Raw genomic sequence first — 15,257 nt, 5'->3', positions numbered from 1 at the left:
CATGTAAGTCACCCCTAGTGTAGGCCTTGGACAGCCCAGAAGGCAGGGTGCAGTGTATTTAAAAAATAGCACATATACTTTTAAGTTTTAGATGCCCTGATAGAGAAAAACACTTTAGTTTGTTTTTCACTATAGCAAGGTCTACCTTTCCTACAAGATGACATTCGAGTTACACTTTTACATTTATTAAGCTGTAATTTCCAAATGTGAAGAAATAAGTAGTTCATATTTGGTGTCTTTGGAATTGTAATGAAAAATCCTCTCTAATTGTCAGATTTTAAATTGAAATTTTGAAATGTTTTAGGAAGTTGTCATTTTCCAGCCTTAGACATTTAGTGCCTGAAGCCTGTCTCTGGATCACATGACTGGTTATAGCTGGCAATCAGATCGGGCTTGGTGTATCACTCCTAGACAGCCACACACAATAGAGAACTTAAGTGTGCATGGATGCACCATCACTGCCAGGATGGGAGGGGGGACAGCCTACTTTAATAGGCTGTGTCTAGCCGCGGGTGGTAGTGGGAGTACCAGCCGGGCGGTGACGTGGGGAGGGGGAGGGGCAGGGTGGCGGATAGTAATGTATGGATTACAGACTTTAAAAGGTAAGTAAACATAAAAATAAATAAAACAAATTTCGTTGCACACACTGCATCGCATTTGGTGATGCAGTGTGTGCAATGAAATTCGTGTACATTACTACCCCCACCCTGCCCCACACCCTCCCCACGTCACCGCCCGGCCGGAACTCCCACTACCGGCCGCGGCTGTCTATGCCTTGCCTCTACACAAAGGACTGTATACCTCTGCTGTTTGTCTAGAGCCAGGGCAGGGAAGGCAGAACACCTGTGGACATCAAAGGTAAACCTCCAGAAGCTTCTGCCACTTTAAATGAAGAACCAGGTATAAATATTGGACCTCAGGCACCAACTGTTCAGTATACTTCTGGACCTGTGAATACTCTGCCAGGAAGAAAGACTGCTGTGCTGCTGAAAGGACTGCCACTCTGCTGGCCTACTGCTCTGAATGACCACTGCTCTGGTGTGCGGGCCTGATACCCTCTTGCCTTGGTGAGAAGGAGTGGACCTAAATCTGTTGAACCCAGAACCCCAGAGAGACTCCCAGGGGTACTTCGCTGGTCTCCTGACCAGAGCCTCAGGGACAGAAGATTCCAACAACTTTGAAACCAGAACCTGGACTCTACAATCTGTGCGCCCTACCTTTCCAAGTGGTGCACCCCAGTCCTGGACCCTTGGAAGTGGGCCTGAAGGTGCTCTGCCAGCTCATCTGTGGATCCAGCAGAACCAACGCATCCCCTCTGCTGCATGACACGACCACAAGCAGAACACATGCATTGCCATTCTGCGAGGATTCTCCAAGCTCAAGGACTCCACATCGACTTTGCAGCCCCCATTGGAACCACTGATGCATGATGCCTCCCCAAAACATGCAAAAAGAACAATTGATGGACAGAATGCAGAATAATGTCATACATTCACCCCAATACAGAGATCTGGGACTAAATCCATCGTTTTTTTCTCCCTATGTAATACAGTTTGAACCCAGCCATATGCAAATCAGTCTTGACCCTGCATCCAATAGGAACAGTCCGGTTTGGACTGCCTAGCCAGGTCCTCCCAGGACTGGAAACAAGCATCCTAGGTGCGGTTTCGGGGTTTCACCCCTCATCAGCCAGGATAGCTGGACTCCAATGGCATGAAGAGCAAATGACCTGTGTCTTGGCATACTCGTCCCACTTTTGGAGACAAATGCAAAAAGAACAATTGATGGACATAATGCAGAACAATGTCCTACATTCACCCCAGTACAGAGATCTGGGCCTAAATCCCTTGCATCGCAAATCTATCATTGATGGCAAACTTTGACTACAGAGCAGGTTCTCACATCGCAGCTTAGCAGCTCCGCAGGACTGATGCATCACCTCGAGATCTCGCAACGCTCAGCAACTTGGATTTAAAATACTCTTGTTCAATAGGCCTAGCTGTGTCTCTTTAACCGGTCTGCTCTCTATCGCGGTCCGCTTGTCCCGGTCCAGCAATACAAGATATTCACAGTTGTCGCTTTGTGCTTTTTTGGTGCTATGTTTATTTAAATCTTTAAAATTGCATAGGTCTGTGTCAACTGATTGGAACTTTGTTGTTTTGGTTCAACATTTTTTTATCTGTTGTCGGATACTTTTGTGGAGTGTTTTCACTGTGTTACTGGTTGAAATATTGCACAAATACTTTATATATTGTCTCTAAGTTAAGCCTAACTTGTTATGCCAAGCTACCACAGGGTTGAAAACAGGTATATTTGGGGTTTGCTTGTAACTCACCCTGACCAGGATTAGAATTCCTGCTTGAATAGGGTTCATGGGCGGTTTCTTTACATTGGTGAGGGGGTTTTACCGCTCCAATATTTTCTCTTTTCTAATTTGTTTCAGTAAAAATTAAATGTCTCTCACTCAGTGTGAGGGTCAGGCAGCATCAAGGAACTGATTGACAGGCACTTGCCGTAGCGCGCATGTGCTGTGTCTCCTATTATTCAGGGCTTGCCTTCTTCCAGCCCTGGCTTACTTCACCTCTAGGGACTGCAAGGCCAATCACCTCTTAGACGTGTGCATCCTCGCTGATTGAATGCAGCCTAGAAACCTGGTCGGTGGCAAAGCTAGACACCTTGCTGCCCGTGGCGGTCCCAGCATTTTCCGCCTGCGGCGCCGTAAGAGCAGGAGCGGGGGCAATATTCCATTGATCGCTGCTACGTGGCAAACGCATGGAAGAGTTGGTGGTGGGGGTGCTGCTGCCCCCAAAACTCGTGCCGCCGGGGGTGGACCGCCTCCTCCGGCCCCCTTACTATGCCACTGAACTTGAGGTTTAATCCCTGTGCCGCCAGTTGCTGTATGTCACTCAACAAGGGTGCACCTCTCAACTCGTCATTGGCTGGGGTGCAATCTGCTGACCCCACCCCAGCCTGTGACTAGTTGGGAAAGAGGGAAGGAGAGAAGTCAGGAGGGCAAACCACGGTCATTAGTAACACCTGGTCGCATGTTTTAAACATATTAATATGCTGGTGTTTGTCATGCTGTTACGCTGGCCTGGGTGGACTGGTCAAGATCAAGATCCCTTAAACCGTTCCTTGAGTGAGTAATGTAGCTGGTTTTCATGTAAATTGCTCCAATGCCTTCAGGTTGATTTTGCTCTACATAAAACTAAAACAAAAATAGAGTACTCCTCTGCAAATTCCCGGATACCGTCATTTCATTTCATGAAGCTTTATTCGGTGCATTAAAAGAACAATGATCATAAAAGCACATAAGCAAAATGATTACATAATTATACAGATAAAACAGCATTAAAAATTCATGCTTTTCCTAAGCTGCATTGACTTACATAAAATCGTGGCAATATAAAAACATTTGTCCAGAGAATTCCATTAATAAATCAATTTCATAGCATCATCAACATTAAAAATACCATATTTTTTAAAAATTGGTTTTAGATAAACAATCCTCAAGTTCATATAGAGAGTACAAATTAGCATAAAGTGCAGGGTGCTCTGTTTCGAGTGACCATCGCATGGGAATGGTCCAACTGGATGCTTTTTTAATTGTGGGAAAACCACCAATCCATGGGCCCACCCAAGTCTAAGTCTAGTCAGAACAAACCTATGTGCTGGTCTGGTTACCTGGCTCAAGTTCAATTGGGGGCCCTCATTTTTCATATATTTATTGTACAAAATAACTGAAGTGAGGTGTCCACTGGATGCTACACGTTTTTGGGCTCTATGCATCATGAAAATGTGTTCCATGTCTGACTTTGAATAGTTACTAGCAGAGCCTGGATCAGCCACTATATTGAGTCCATATATAATTTGAAAACTGTCCGCAATATATTTGAGCCATGGTATTTTCAAAAAAGTATCCAATTTGAGACAGTCCCCAATGACAGACTGGTTAAAGCCTCTCTCCTCCTCCTCCTCCTTAATCCAGATGGCACGCCATACCATTAGTGGCCTAAACAAAATTAGGTCACTTAAGTGGCCAACCCCAGCTTCCCTATGGATCAAATCAGTGGAGGCTGATGTGGGAACACATAGCTATTCCTAACAAAATAATTTTCCTCCCTTTGCAATGAGTCAGTGTTAGTATAGCCCCACAGCCCCGCCCCATATAATGCGATGGCAACACTCCTCGCATTATATATTTGGATCATGTCTCTTATTCGTCTGTCGCCGATCTTAGTGGCAAATTTAAAAATACCATAGGCGCTTTTCTTCATTTTGGACCTAACATTCATTAAATCATACGACCAACTACCATCATGAAAAAAGAGGACGCCCAGATAACAGAATTTATCCACACCCTGAACTTTCACCCCATCAATAAAAAAGGCATGATTTTTCTTAACTCTAGCACCACAGATCATGGTATGAGTTTTACTCTTATTGATAACTAGCTTCCGTTCACTGATAAAATCTGAAAACTGGTCCATCAGTCGCTACAGACCTATCGGAGTCCGGGACAGGAGCACAGCATCATCTGCATAAAGTAGAACTGGGACATCTGTCCCGCCAATCTGGGGAGCATCTGCTTTGACTGTTTTCAGGACCATATCGACCGCATTAATAAAAAGAGTAAACAAAAAAGGGGCTAGGACACAGCCCTGTCTAATCCTGCGGTACACCCCCCTCTTACCCCAAAACGCACACAAGTTTGCATTCTATCATATAATCTAGCTAGGAAGAAAATTATAGCCTCCGGTGCGCCGAGTTCCAACAGGACTGGCCAAAGAATGGAATGGTCCACAAGATCAAATGTGCTGCTTAGATTGGCAAAGCAAAGATATAGGGTGCCTGGCTTAGCCCTGGTATACTTTCCGATAATTAAATCTAAGTTCAGGCATTGATCGAGTGTTCCTCGCCCCTTTCTGAAACCATATTGGGAGTTTGCCAAGATCTCATTTTCTTCCGCTCACTCTTCCAACCTAAACAACAGCACCCTACTAAGAGTCGAGAAAACTAATCGGGCGATAATTACTAGCTGCCGCCTTGTCCCCTTTCTTATATATAGGGACGATGATGGAGTCACCCCACGTAGGTGGAATCTGGGTTGTTACGGCTGCATTCAGTGCCAGTGTAAGTATGGGTCCCCACAACCGTGGGACTGTCTTATAGACATCGATGGGTACTCCATCTGGACCCTGGACTTTTCCCCCCTTGCTAGACTTAATGCTGCTTTCAACTTCTGAGAGAGTAATGTCTAGAGGGACTATAGGCCAAATTCTTGGTTCGACATCAGTAGAACCAGTTCTTTGAAATATGGCAGAAAAGTGGGAGATCCAGGCCTCGCTACCAACATTGGATACAAGGTGTGGTGCTTTATCATCCCTAAGAAAGGGAGAATTTACTGTGGACCAAAACAGGCAGTTATCTGAGATTTCTGCCGCCCGCGTTAGGTTATGCCACGCTTCTTGTTGTAACTCCTTCTTTCTTCTAGACAATGCCAATTTATATTCAGATCTCAGGTGAACAACCAGAATTTTGTCCCTTGGTCTAACTCCTAGGGCCTGTTTCAATCGAGTTAAGATGGCTGTACATGCATGATCGAACCAACCCTTTCCCTGTGAGGGCTTGACATTCCTACTATTGGAAAAAACATCTTCAATATTTTTATTAATTTTTAATAAAATTATCCATAATAACAGAAGATGTACTACCCATATTCAGAATGCCTTCAATTTCAACCAACGATTTGGATATGATCATGTTCATAACAATTGACGATTTTTCCCCTTTCCATCTTATCCGTGTTCCGTTTAGCCTATGCGGCTCAATGTTACACAACCTTCTGGTCACCTGCTGTCTACTATACTTCATCAGTTTCCATAACAATATGATTATGATCACTAAGTGTAGGGTCCTGGATGACTGAGGTCAAAATATTTGGCCCCATAAAAGATGATGCCATAACATGATCGATTAGAGAGTTAAAATTCCTTCCCGTATAGGTGGGAATAGTTTGACCATCCGCATCCTTGCCTGGTTGCAGTAGCTCTAGATCGTACGTTGCCATGATATTATTAATCGCTTCACCATATGCATTATGCGGAAAATGTGATATATTATTATCATTACAATCTAACACTCCACAAGCCCTAGAAAGTGGCAAGGGACAAATGGAAAGATTAAAATCACCTAACCAAATAATATTAAAAGAACATTTTGCTTCAGCTACAAGCTTCACGAGTGCCTTATCTAGCTCCTCAATGACTAGATGCCGGGTATTATTAAAAATGTTATTATAAAAATTTATTAACACCACCTCGTGACCATCTTTTCCTTTAACCCACAGAATTTGTGAGTGTGTTCCTACCGTAATATATTTAATAACTGTAAGCGATAAGTGCACAGACAACAAAAAAAGCAAACCACCCTTTGCTCTACCATGTCTGGATTCTAAGGCATCCAGGCTGTAACAATCAAAGCCATCAACACTAGGTTTACTGGTGCACCATGTTTCCTGCAAACAGAGGATATCATATGACCTGACCAGGTCCGCCCAACCACAATTGTTTTCCTTGGATGCCCAGCCTGCTATATTCCAGCTCACCATAGTTGTCCCCCCCCCAACACAACTTTTGGGGATACTGGTCTGATTGCCATAAACCTGATCTATAATCAAATCCGGCCCATCTTCTGCGATACCTGCAGTAGTATTCCTGATCCAGGTGTCTGTTGGAAAAACTGCTGCCATGTCTATGTCTGTTAGCCTGGTGCAAGTATCTATCAAAGTAACTGCATCCCTCCCAACATCAGGCACTAGCTTAGGCCGAATGTTGGTAAAGACAATCGGGGACTCATTCATTATTAGCTCTGTATCAGAGTTACTAGAACACAACTTCTTGTTTATCATATCCCCATGAATGTTCAAGTTAACCCCACTAACCTTTGGTAGTCAATCATTCAAGTCCAAAGAGCTTAGGGCTTGAAATCTATTATGTATTGAAACCTCAAAGGTTGGATGGAGAATGGGGGTAAAGGGTCTACCTCTATTAATAACCTGAGGTGCTTTATTCAGGTGGTTATAGAAGTATCCCAAAGGGTGCACATGTACTTTGTCTTCGTCTGGGGTTAAAGAGGCAGCTCTAAGTAGGATGGTTGCAACGTGTTGTGGATGTCTAAAGTTAACTATGACGCAATCGCCCTTATGGATTTTCCTTGAATTGCCATTCCAATTTACTCTTCTGACACTTAGTATTTGGTCAGAATAATTAAGAGGAAATCTGCACTGTCTATGTAACCATGAAATAGTTTTATTTTTTAAGGAATCATCAGTTTCATGTTGTAGTGTGGACTGGCTTGGGACTATAGGTGGTACGTTGGTAAGAACCATCACATAGGGTGCACAATCAGGGGGAAGATTTATATAGCTACCCCTATATACTGGTGCCCCCTTCTTACTAGCCTGTACCGTTGTAGCCTTCCTGCTCTTGTCAGCTGGTATCGGCACTGCCGCTACCTGTTTCTTCTGAGTCACCGGCAGCGGGCCGCTGCTACCTTTTTATGCTGATCTACCGGGGGGATAGGTACAGCTACCTTACTTACGGCTGCTATGCTATTTGGTTGCCCTGACCCAACATTGCTGACTGGAACTGGAACACCTCTTTCGATAAACCTAGGGCATACAGCATTACTGGTATGTGCAGTCAAAAGATTACCCAACCTAGAGACTTCAGCTGTAATTAAGTCTATTTTGTCCACCAGAGGTTTAACAATTGTCTCAAACTTGGCCTCTATAATGCTGACCAAAAAATCAAGTTGCTCAGAGTTCAAATTAGTAGCACGGTTCTCCGTTAAGGTCCCCATATTATGGACAGTGTTCTTAGGCATGGGTGCAATTTTTTTCTTGTTGTTGGACGCCCCGTACTTAAGCTGCACTTTCCTGCAGGCCCTAACTTCTCTCTTGGTCTTAATAGACCGCTAGGGGTGTAAATTGGAGCATCCGGTAGGACTTCAATAAACTGATCAGGGGTCTCAATGTGTACCTCCGGCAGCTCTATAGTTGGTACTGATGATACCGCCATCACGGCCTCGGGGACACAGGTCAGACCAGAAGTCAATGCATTGTCTTCCATAGTGGGGCGGCGGGGATATCAATGTCCTCCCAACACCCAGGGATTTCCTCCGCTCATTGTTTATTTTATTCACAACTTTGACAAGGTAGTTATCCAGTGTAGCCGACTGTTTCGAAATTATAAAATGCAAATGGGAAAGTCAGCAGGTTTAAACTGGAATTAATAACAGAGTCACAAACCTTACTGTGGGTCAGTCAGATGTCACACAAGGGATATGGCCCGGCCCGGCCTAATCCGGCCCAAGACGGCCACAGACGGCCCGCCCTCTGCCCGGTCTCAGTCCGTTGACCCCCGCGCGCGTCCCGCGACGCGGAGAGCTGTGGCTGCTTATGTGCGCCTCTTGGCGCTGCTGTCTGCCGGTGGTTGCGTCCCGCCGCTAGGGCAGCCAGGATTTGTGGTCCCGGGGCGGCTTCGACGCGAATGGCTGCTCCCAAATGACTCTCGGCGGAGGTGGCAGCCGGGGCGTCAGGTAAGCCCCCCGGATAATGTCATTTTGAGTGGCTGGGGGCTGATGGGGGCTTGCAGTGAGGCCTCAGGGAAGCGAATGGTGTCCTGAACAAGCCGTTATCAATGTCAGCCTTATACTTTTTTTTTTTTAACACACTTTATTATTGACTGCAGAGTTGACATGGTTAATCACAGGGTCATGAAACATTAAACAGTCCTTTTCAGTTATTCCCTTCCCTAATCTGCTGGACAAATAAAACATATAATTGTCTCATGTGCAATTCAGTGTATCTCTGTCAGAGGCTAATCAGTACTTCGTGGACATGACCCAGCTTATCATTTGAGGAGCATTTTCTGTACATTCCAAATATCAGTGCAATAACGTGAATTGTGTACAATTAAACAAGAACTTCTACAAACCCTGCTAATCAAGCCCACCCTAACCTGCCCCCTCCCACTCCTGGTCTTCCCATTCCTGGCATTTCACTATCAGTGGATAATCCCAGACAGTTATCAAACTATGGGGTGCATGGGTCAAAGGAAATCGACTGTGTCAGCAGATAGGGTCATTAACTCCAAAGTGTCTGGGAGCTCATGCACATTACTGGGACCCAGCCGCCTGTGTTGGGACTAAGTTGAGTGTTTCTAGTTCGATCAGCATGGCTTCCCATTCCAGTGCTATAGGTTGTTTTCGTAGCCCTCTCTCCTCCTCTTTCCGAAGGGCCGCTCCTTCCGCTCGACCCCACTGCACTAAATCCGCCTGCCACGTGGTCACTGCAGGGTATCTGGGAGACTTCTATCTCATCCTTATGACCCTTATGGCCAAAACGAGTGCCAGATCTAGAAATTTTTGCTTGACTTTTTGTCTCCCTGAGCGGTGCCACAGTACCGCAAGGCAGGGCAGAGCCTCCGTAGGGACTGGCAGTAGTGTCACAGTCATGAGGGCTTGGCAGACCCCGGCCCAGTATCCCCGCAGTCGAGGGCAGGACCACAGCATATGGACAAAATCCACTTCATCCCCCCCACAGAGAGGGCAACAATTAGGAGAGTCCGGGAACATACGATGTATACTCTTGGGGGTGAGATATGCTGAATGGAGCACCATCGTTTGAATAAATTTAAGTCTGATATTACGTGATACTCTTTTGGGGTGTTCTAATGTGGTCTTCCATGATCTGTCTGTGATTTCAGTGTCTGCGTCCTCTGCCCAACGTGTTCTAAGGGTCAAAAGTGTGTAGGAAAGGGCTTTCCTCCAACAATGTAAAGCAGTTTTTAGCAAGGGGGGACAATGTGGAGGGATCTGGGTCTTGGGCAACAATAAAAAATGGAGTTCTCCCCGATCAAGTCTCTCCGACGTAAAGCCGATCTCATGCAGATTCCTACCCGCAGTCCAATAGGAAAGCCATTGGAGATGACTAGCATAGTAGTATCCCCGAAAAAAGGGAAACCCTAGCCTGCCTTCCATCGTCCCCAGCTGGAGTTTCCGAAGGCTGAACCAACTCCGGCCAGTCCCCCAGATAAGAGTGATCAAGATGGTGTTCAGTGTACTAAAAATAGATTGAGGGAGATTCACTGGTAGGTTCACTAAATATTACAGATGGCGAGGGAGCATAACCATTTTTGAAATGGCAATTCTTCCCATCACTGATAGCAGGCAAGGAGGTCCAGAACCCTACACTACTTCGGAGCCTCGTTATTGCACTTCAGATGTTACCATCAATCTGATCTTCTGGTGTCCTATACACCTGTATACCCAGGTACTTAAAGGTAGTAGGGGCAACTGGCATACAGTATGCGCCAATTCGTATGTGAGTTAAGTGTGGTGTCTCTCGGAGGAAAAAACTGATCAACTTTACGGGGTTTATCACTAGGCCTGATAATCGCTCGAACGTGTCAAATATGGCAGGCATCAGGTTATGTTCTGCTGTAAGATCGCGGAGATATAAAAGAATGTCATCCACGTATATAAATATAAGATGTTGTGTTCAGTCAATAGGGATGCCCAGGCTCAGCTGTTCTCAGGAGGGATAAGGCCAAGGGTTCAAGGGCAAGCATAAACAGCAATGGGGACATGGGGCAGCCCTGTCTTGTACCTCTGAGTACTGTGTAACGTTCTGAGATATATCGGCCAGTGCGAGCCCTGGCCGTAGGAGATGTATACAGTAGGCAGACCCACTTCAGAAAGTTATCCGGAAACCCAAACCGTTTCAAAGACTCAAACATAAATTCCCAGGATAGAGAGTCAAATGCTTGTTTAAGATCAAGCACTATACACCCCACGGGGGAGAGCTCGCGTGAAGTAGCTGTGATTATTGAGTGCAACCTACAAGTGTTCAGAGATGGGCTGCGTTTTGGAAGAAATCCGCACTGATCTTGATGAATAAGTTTAGGGAGGTGTGATTGTATACGGTTTGCAAAGGCCTTATTTAGAATCTTGTATTCGGTGGAGAGCAAGGAGAGAGGTCTATAGTTGGTCATTTCTAGTATGTCTCGTCCCGGCTTAGGTATGGACGTAACTAACACTTGCATGGTGGATTCAGGTAGGTGGTCAGTGTCAAATGCCACCCTGTAGACCATTTCCAGTACCAGCACTAGGAGTTCCGAGTTCCGAGCTCTTAATCGCTGCCCGTATCTCGTGTTGGGTAATGGGGCCATCAATATATTTCTTTGTATCGTCCGATAGTACCGGGAAGGGGAGGTCCCATAGGAACTCATCGATCCTTGCTCCGTCCAATGGTACGGAGGGTGTATATAGCGCCTGGAGATAGTCGCGAAATGCGGTATTAATTTCGCTTGTGTATTGACTATGATGCCAATCTGGTTACGGATGCTGGTTATGTTCAGCGGATCAGGTTGATCCTTCACCAGTCGGGCAAGCAATGTGCCGGATCTGTCAGCTTCGGTGTGTTTCTGTTGAAGTTATTCCCTATAATCTATTACCCTGAGCATCTCCAACATTTCAGCGTAGTCAATGTGGGCGGTCTGCAGCTCCCCTTTCCTCCCTGGGTCGAGGGCTACCGCCTTCTCCAGTGTCTGCAGTCTGTCTTCCACATCACAACGTTTCTGGTGTATCTCCTGTCTAGCTCCTACTAGGTGCTCTATTGTCGCTCCCCTGACCACCACCTTTAGGGCGTCCCACTCTATCAGATTAGAGGAGGCAGTATTCCAGTTCTCTCCCAGGTAATAAGATATAGTGGTAGATAATGATGAACGAAAGGGAGCGTCCTCTAGCAGATGTGGATTCAATCTCCAGGTGGGCACCGGGGTCGGTACCCTACCCCAGAGGAGTGTAAGTGTCAGGGGTCTACGGTCAAAAAAGGTCTTAGCTAGGTACTCGGATCCGCCTATGGCCGTGCTGATAGATCTGGAGCACAGGAAGCGGTCAATCCTAGTGTGGAGGTTGTGTATTGGGGAATAAAATGAGTATTCCTTACGTGTGTGGTGGAGACCCTGCCTGTATGAAAGGTTGGGTAAAGGATACATCACAACAACCTGGAATTTACCTTATACACATAGATGTTGGAGTGGGGGCAAGAAAGAAGTATTTCTTAGTGGTAATAACTGTAAAAAGTCACTAAGCGGTACACTTCTGTGTCAAGGAATTAACTTGCATAGAGCCTGCGAAGGTTCTTCAAATAACCTTTCATGTCACCAGCAACGCACCACTGCTACACAGACAGAGCCTTTTTTCAGACAGCTTTCCAACGGCAGCTACGTTATAATAAGTGACCACAGCTGTTGTGGCATGGTGCCAGGAAAAGCCTATCTCGTGAGCGTTACTTCCATGGTAACTTGTTGTATGCAAGTATTGTATCCAAACAGCAAACCAGACATGGAGGCGGCAATATGGCCGTCTTTGAATATCTCTTCTATTCAAATTGATACGTTAAGCAGAATGAAGTCTATTCTTTTACAAAAAACTGTGCCTTTAGCCACGTCTAGAGAAATGTATGATCTGCAAGTTGCAAGGACAGCAGCTGAGATACATGCATTATTTTCAACAAATTGCCCCGTACATTTCGTAGAAATGTTAAGTCAAATCTTAAACATGTCTGATACCAACGGCATCACACATGTACTTAAGACAATTTTTTCGGGACTGCTAACACCCTTCGAAGTAGTTCTTGGCATCTTCTCGAATTTTGTACATTCTGTGTTCACCGGCCTGCCTCTCATCTTGGGACTCATAGCAGGAATCTTATTTTTGTTTTTTCTGCTCCGATATGGCAAGTCCAGTCAAAGACAAAACTCAGGCTACAATGGAAGACACTATCCTAGCAGTACAATACCGAGAGCGGATCACTAAAGTCCTCGGCTTGGCTCGGCTAAGAGATCTGAATACTACCTGGTGTCTTTCATTCAGACCAATCAGGCAAGATTGCATCCTACCTGTATTAAGATGCTTGCTTTGCGGAGAAGAATCCTTGTTAGATGTCTGTCTCACTCTTTCATCAGCAGTACCTATGGATGTCGATACTTTGCTTGGTTCGGTAACGGCTCATGCAACCTGTTGTCCCCAGCGGCTACCCATTCTGATGACGGCATTCGTTGATACCTCACCATTACGATTAGGTGGCGGTGAGGTACGAGATGAAAGCGGCACACAGGTACAACCTTCCGTGACCATTGCTGATCTAAACACCGATGATGGCAATGCATCGCATGTGTGCACTATTTCCACTTTTTCGGAGTTGGCCCAACTTTCACCTACTGTTGTAGACAAATTTTTTGCCGGCCTATCTGAGGTAATGTTCTCTCCTAACAACGGGAATAATCTTTGAAATAAGCGAGCACACAGCATTCCCTGAACTTTGAATTCGGCCTTCAGTTTTGATAAACAGAACTTCTAAAAACATTGGGACTATTTTTCTTCCCGAAAGCGAAATTAGTTTTTTCCAATTCCCAAAATATTTACTTTTTTTGGCACATGATGCTCTGCTTAAAGTAGAACTATTTCATAGAGAACAAGATTTCCATTTTTAAAATACCTAGAGACAATATTATGACTTAGCCTCGAGCACATGTACAGTCTTGTATAAATATGTGATGAAATGGTCTCGATCTTCTCTTCTGTATTAAGAGCCATTTCATGAATGTAATTTTCGTGATTCATTCAGCCAACATTCTAAAATGAACAAAATATGCAATATCTGAATGATACCACTGCTTGAAAACGTACAGTATTATACTCATTTTTCGTGTATACACCATTTCAAATGCAAACTATGTATTTTGGGGTGAGCTGAAAAACACATGCATCGTTATATGTTTAGTATTGCTTAGTATTTAGTAATGATGGACATTATACGTGGAGTGGGTGTTGTGAATGTATCTCGGACCCTATTTAGATATTCCCGATTTATGCCCTTGTGTGGTTATAATAAATCATATCCCTATAAAGGCATTAGAATCATATCCATATTAAGTCATAGCCAATATAGTCCAAAATACGGCAAGGCTACTCCCATAGACTCCTAGAAAGTACAATGCGTTCTTAAACAAACCAAGCCTCCAGCAGCCCGGCAATTTCCCCTGCTTCTGTTTTAATTTGTCCTACAACTCCTGAGAGTCCTGAAAGAACTGCCAGTTCTTATTGACGTCTTATGTCCAACCTTACGTCAAACTCTGCACCTTCCAGGTATAAATATGCCAGCATCTGCCTTAAGCAAAGACACAGTGGTTTGGAGCAGATCTGCTATCTACTTGCCCGACGCCCAGCTGATACGAGTGCGGAAGGAAGCCGACCCTCTCTGCTGACGCACTGAGAGAGACGCTGTCTTTCCTCCTGCCGAGAAAATCCAGCTCCAGTGTTTCCCTGACACCCTCACGGGTTTCTGGGAGATCAAGTTCTGAGAGAGAGATACAATACCTCCTTCATTCTATACCCAAGGTACGGAACTGATTAGACCCATAGAGAATTCTTGATTCAGATTCTTGGCAAAAACTGTAACTCATCTACTCCTTCCCTGTACTAGGCTTAGGTTAGGTACACTGGGGTAGGCGTATCTTAGAAACACCAGTTGAGTACGTTTAGTCATTATTTTATCATTGTATGTATTTTATCCATTTTAAGTATCTTATGGCTTAGAAACCATATAAATGCTTTTACATTATTATTTCATAATACTCCTTTACTGTAGGCACTTTACTTTATGACAAGTATTGCAATTGTGGCAATCCATTTTTCTTGCATGAGAAGGAAGACTGCTCAATAAATAACCCTTTTATTAAAAGCGCCCGTCTCTCTATTTCTCTGCATTTCTGGTGAAATGAAGCATGCAGGATTGACTGAGTAAAATAACTATCTATTGTTTCCGCGACTCTAGAGATATATTCCTTAATGCAGGGGGAACAAAGTTGTCATGTGATATGGTTGAAATAAGCTAATCCCTCATTGTCTATTCTGGAAAGCTCAATGCCTTCTTGTTTACTCGAGAAAGTTTCTAGTGACCTTTGAGCTAGCTGGCACACACAATTAAGTCTAATATATTCAATAGAGACCTAGTCGACCTCAGTCCTACGTCTAACCTATTGTTTATGTTATTCCAATGCGCAGAGCCTATTGGAAAAATAGGAACTACACTACATAGTGATGGTGCCCTAGATTTCCATGGCATGTTTGCAGAATGAGTGGGTGTTGAGCAGGATACAATGGAGCAGTTGCAGGGTGTTCTTGGT

Source organism: Lissotriton vulgaris, chromosome 1_1, assembly GCF_964263255.1.
Source record: "Lissotriton vulgaris chromosome 1_1, aLisVul1.2, whole genome shotgun sequence".
In the NCBI taxonomy this organism is placed as follows: domain Eukaryota; kingdom Metazoa; phylum Chordata; class Amphibia; order Caudata; family Salamandridae; genus Lissotriton; species Lissotriton vulgaris.
Note: the sequence above shows the minus strand (reverse complement) of the source record.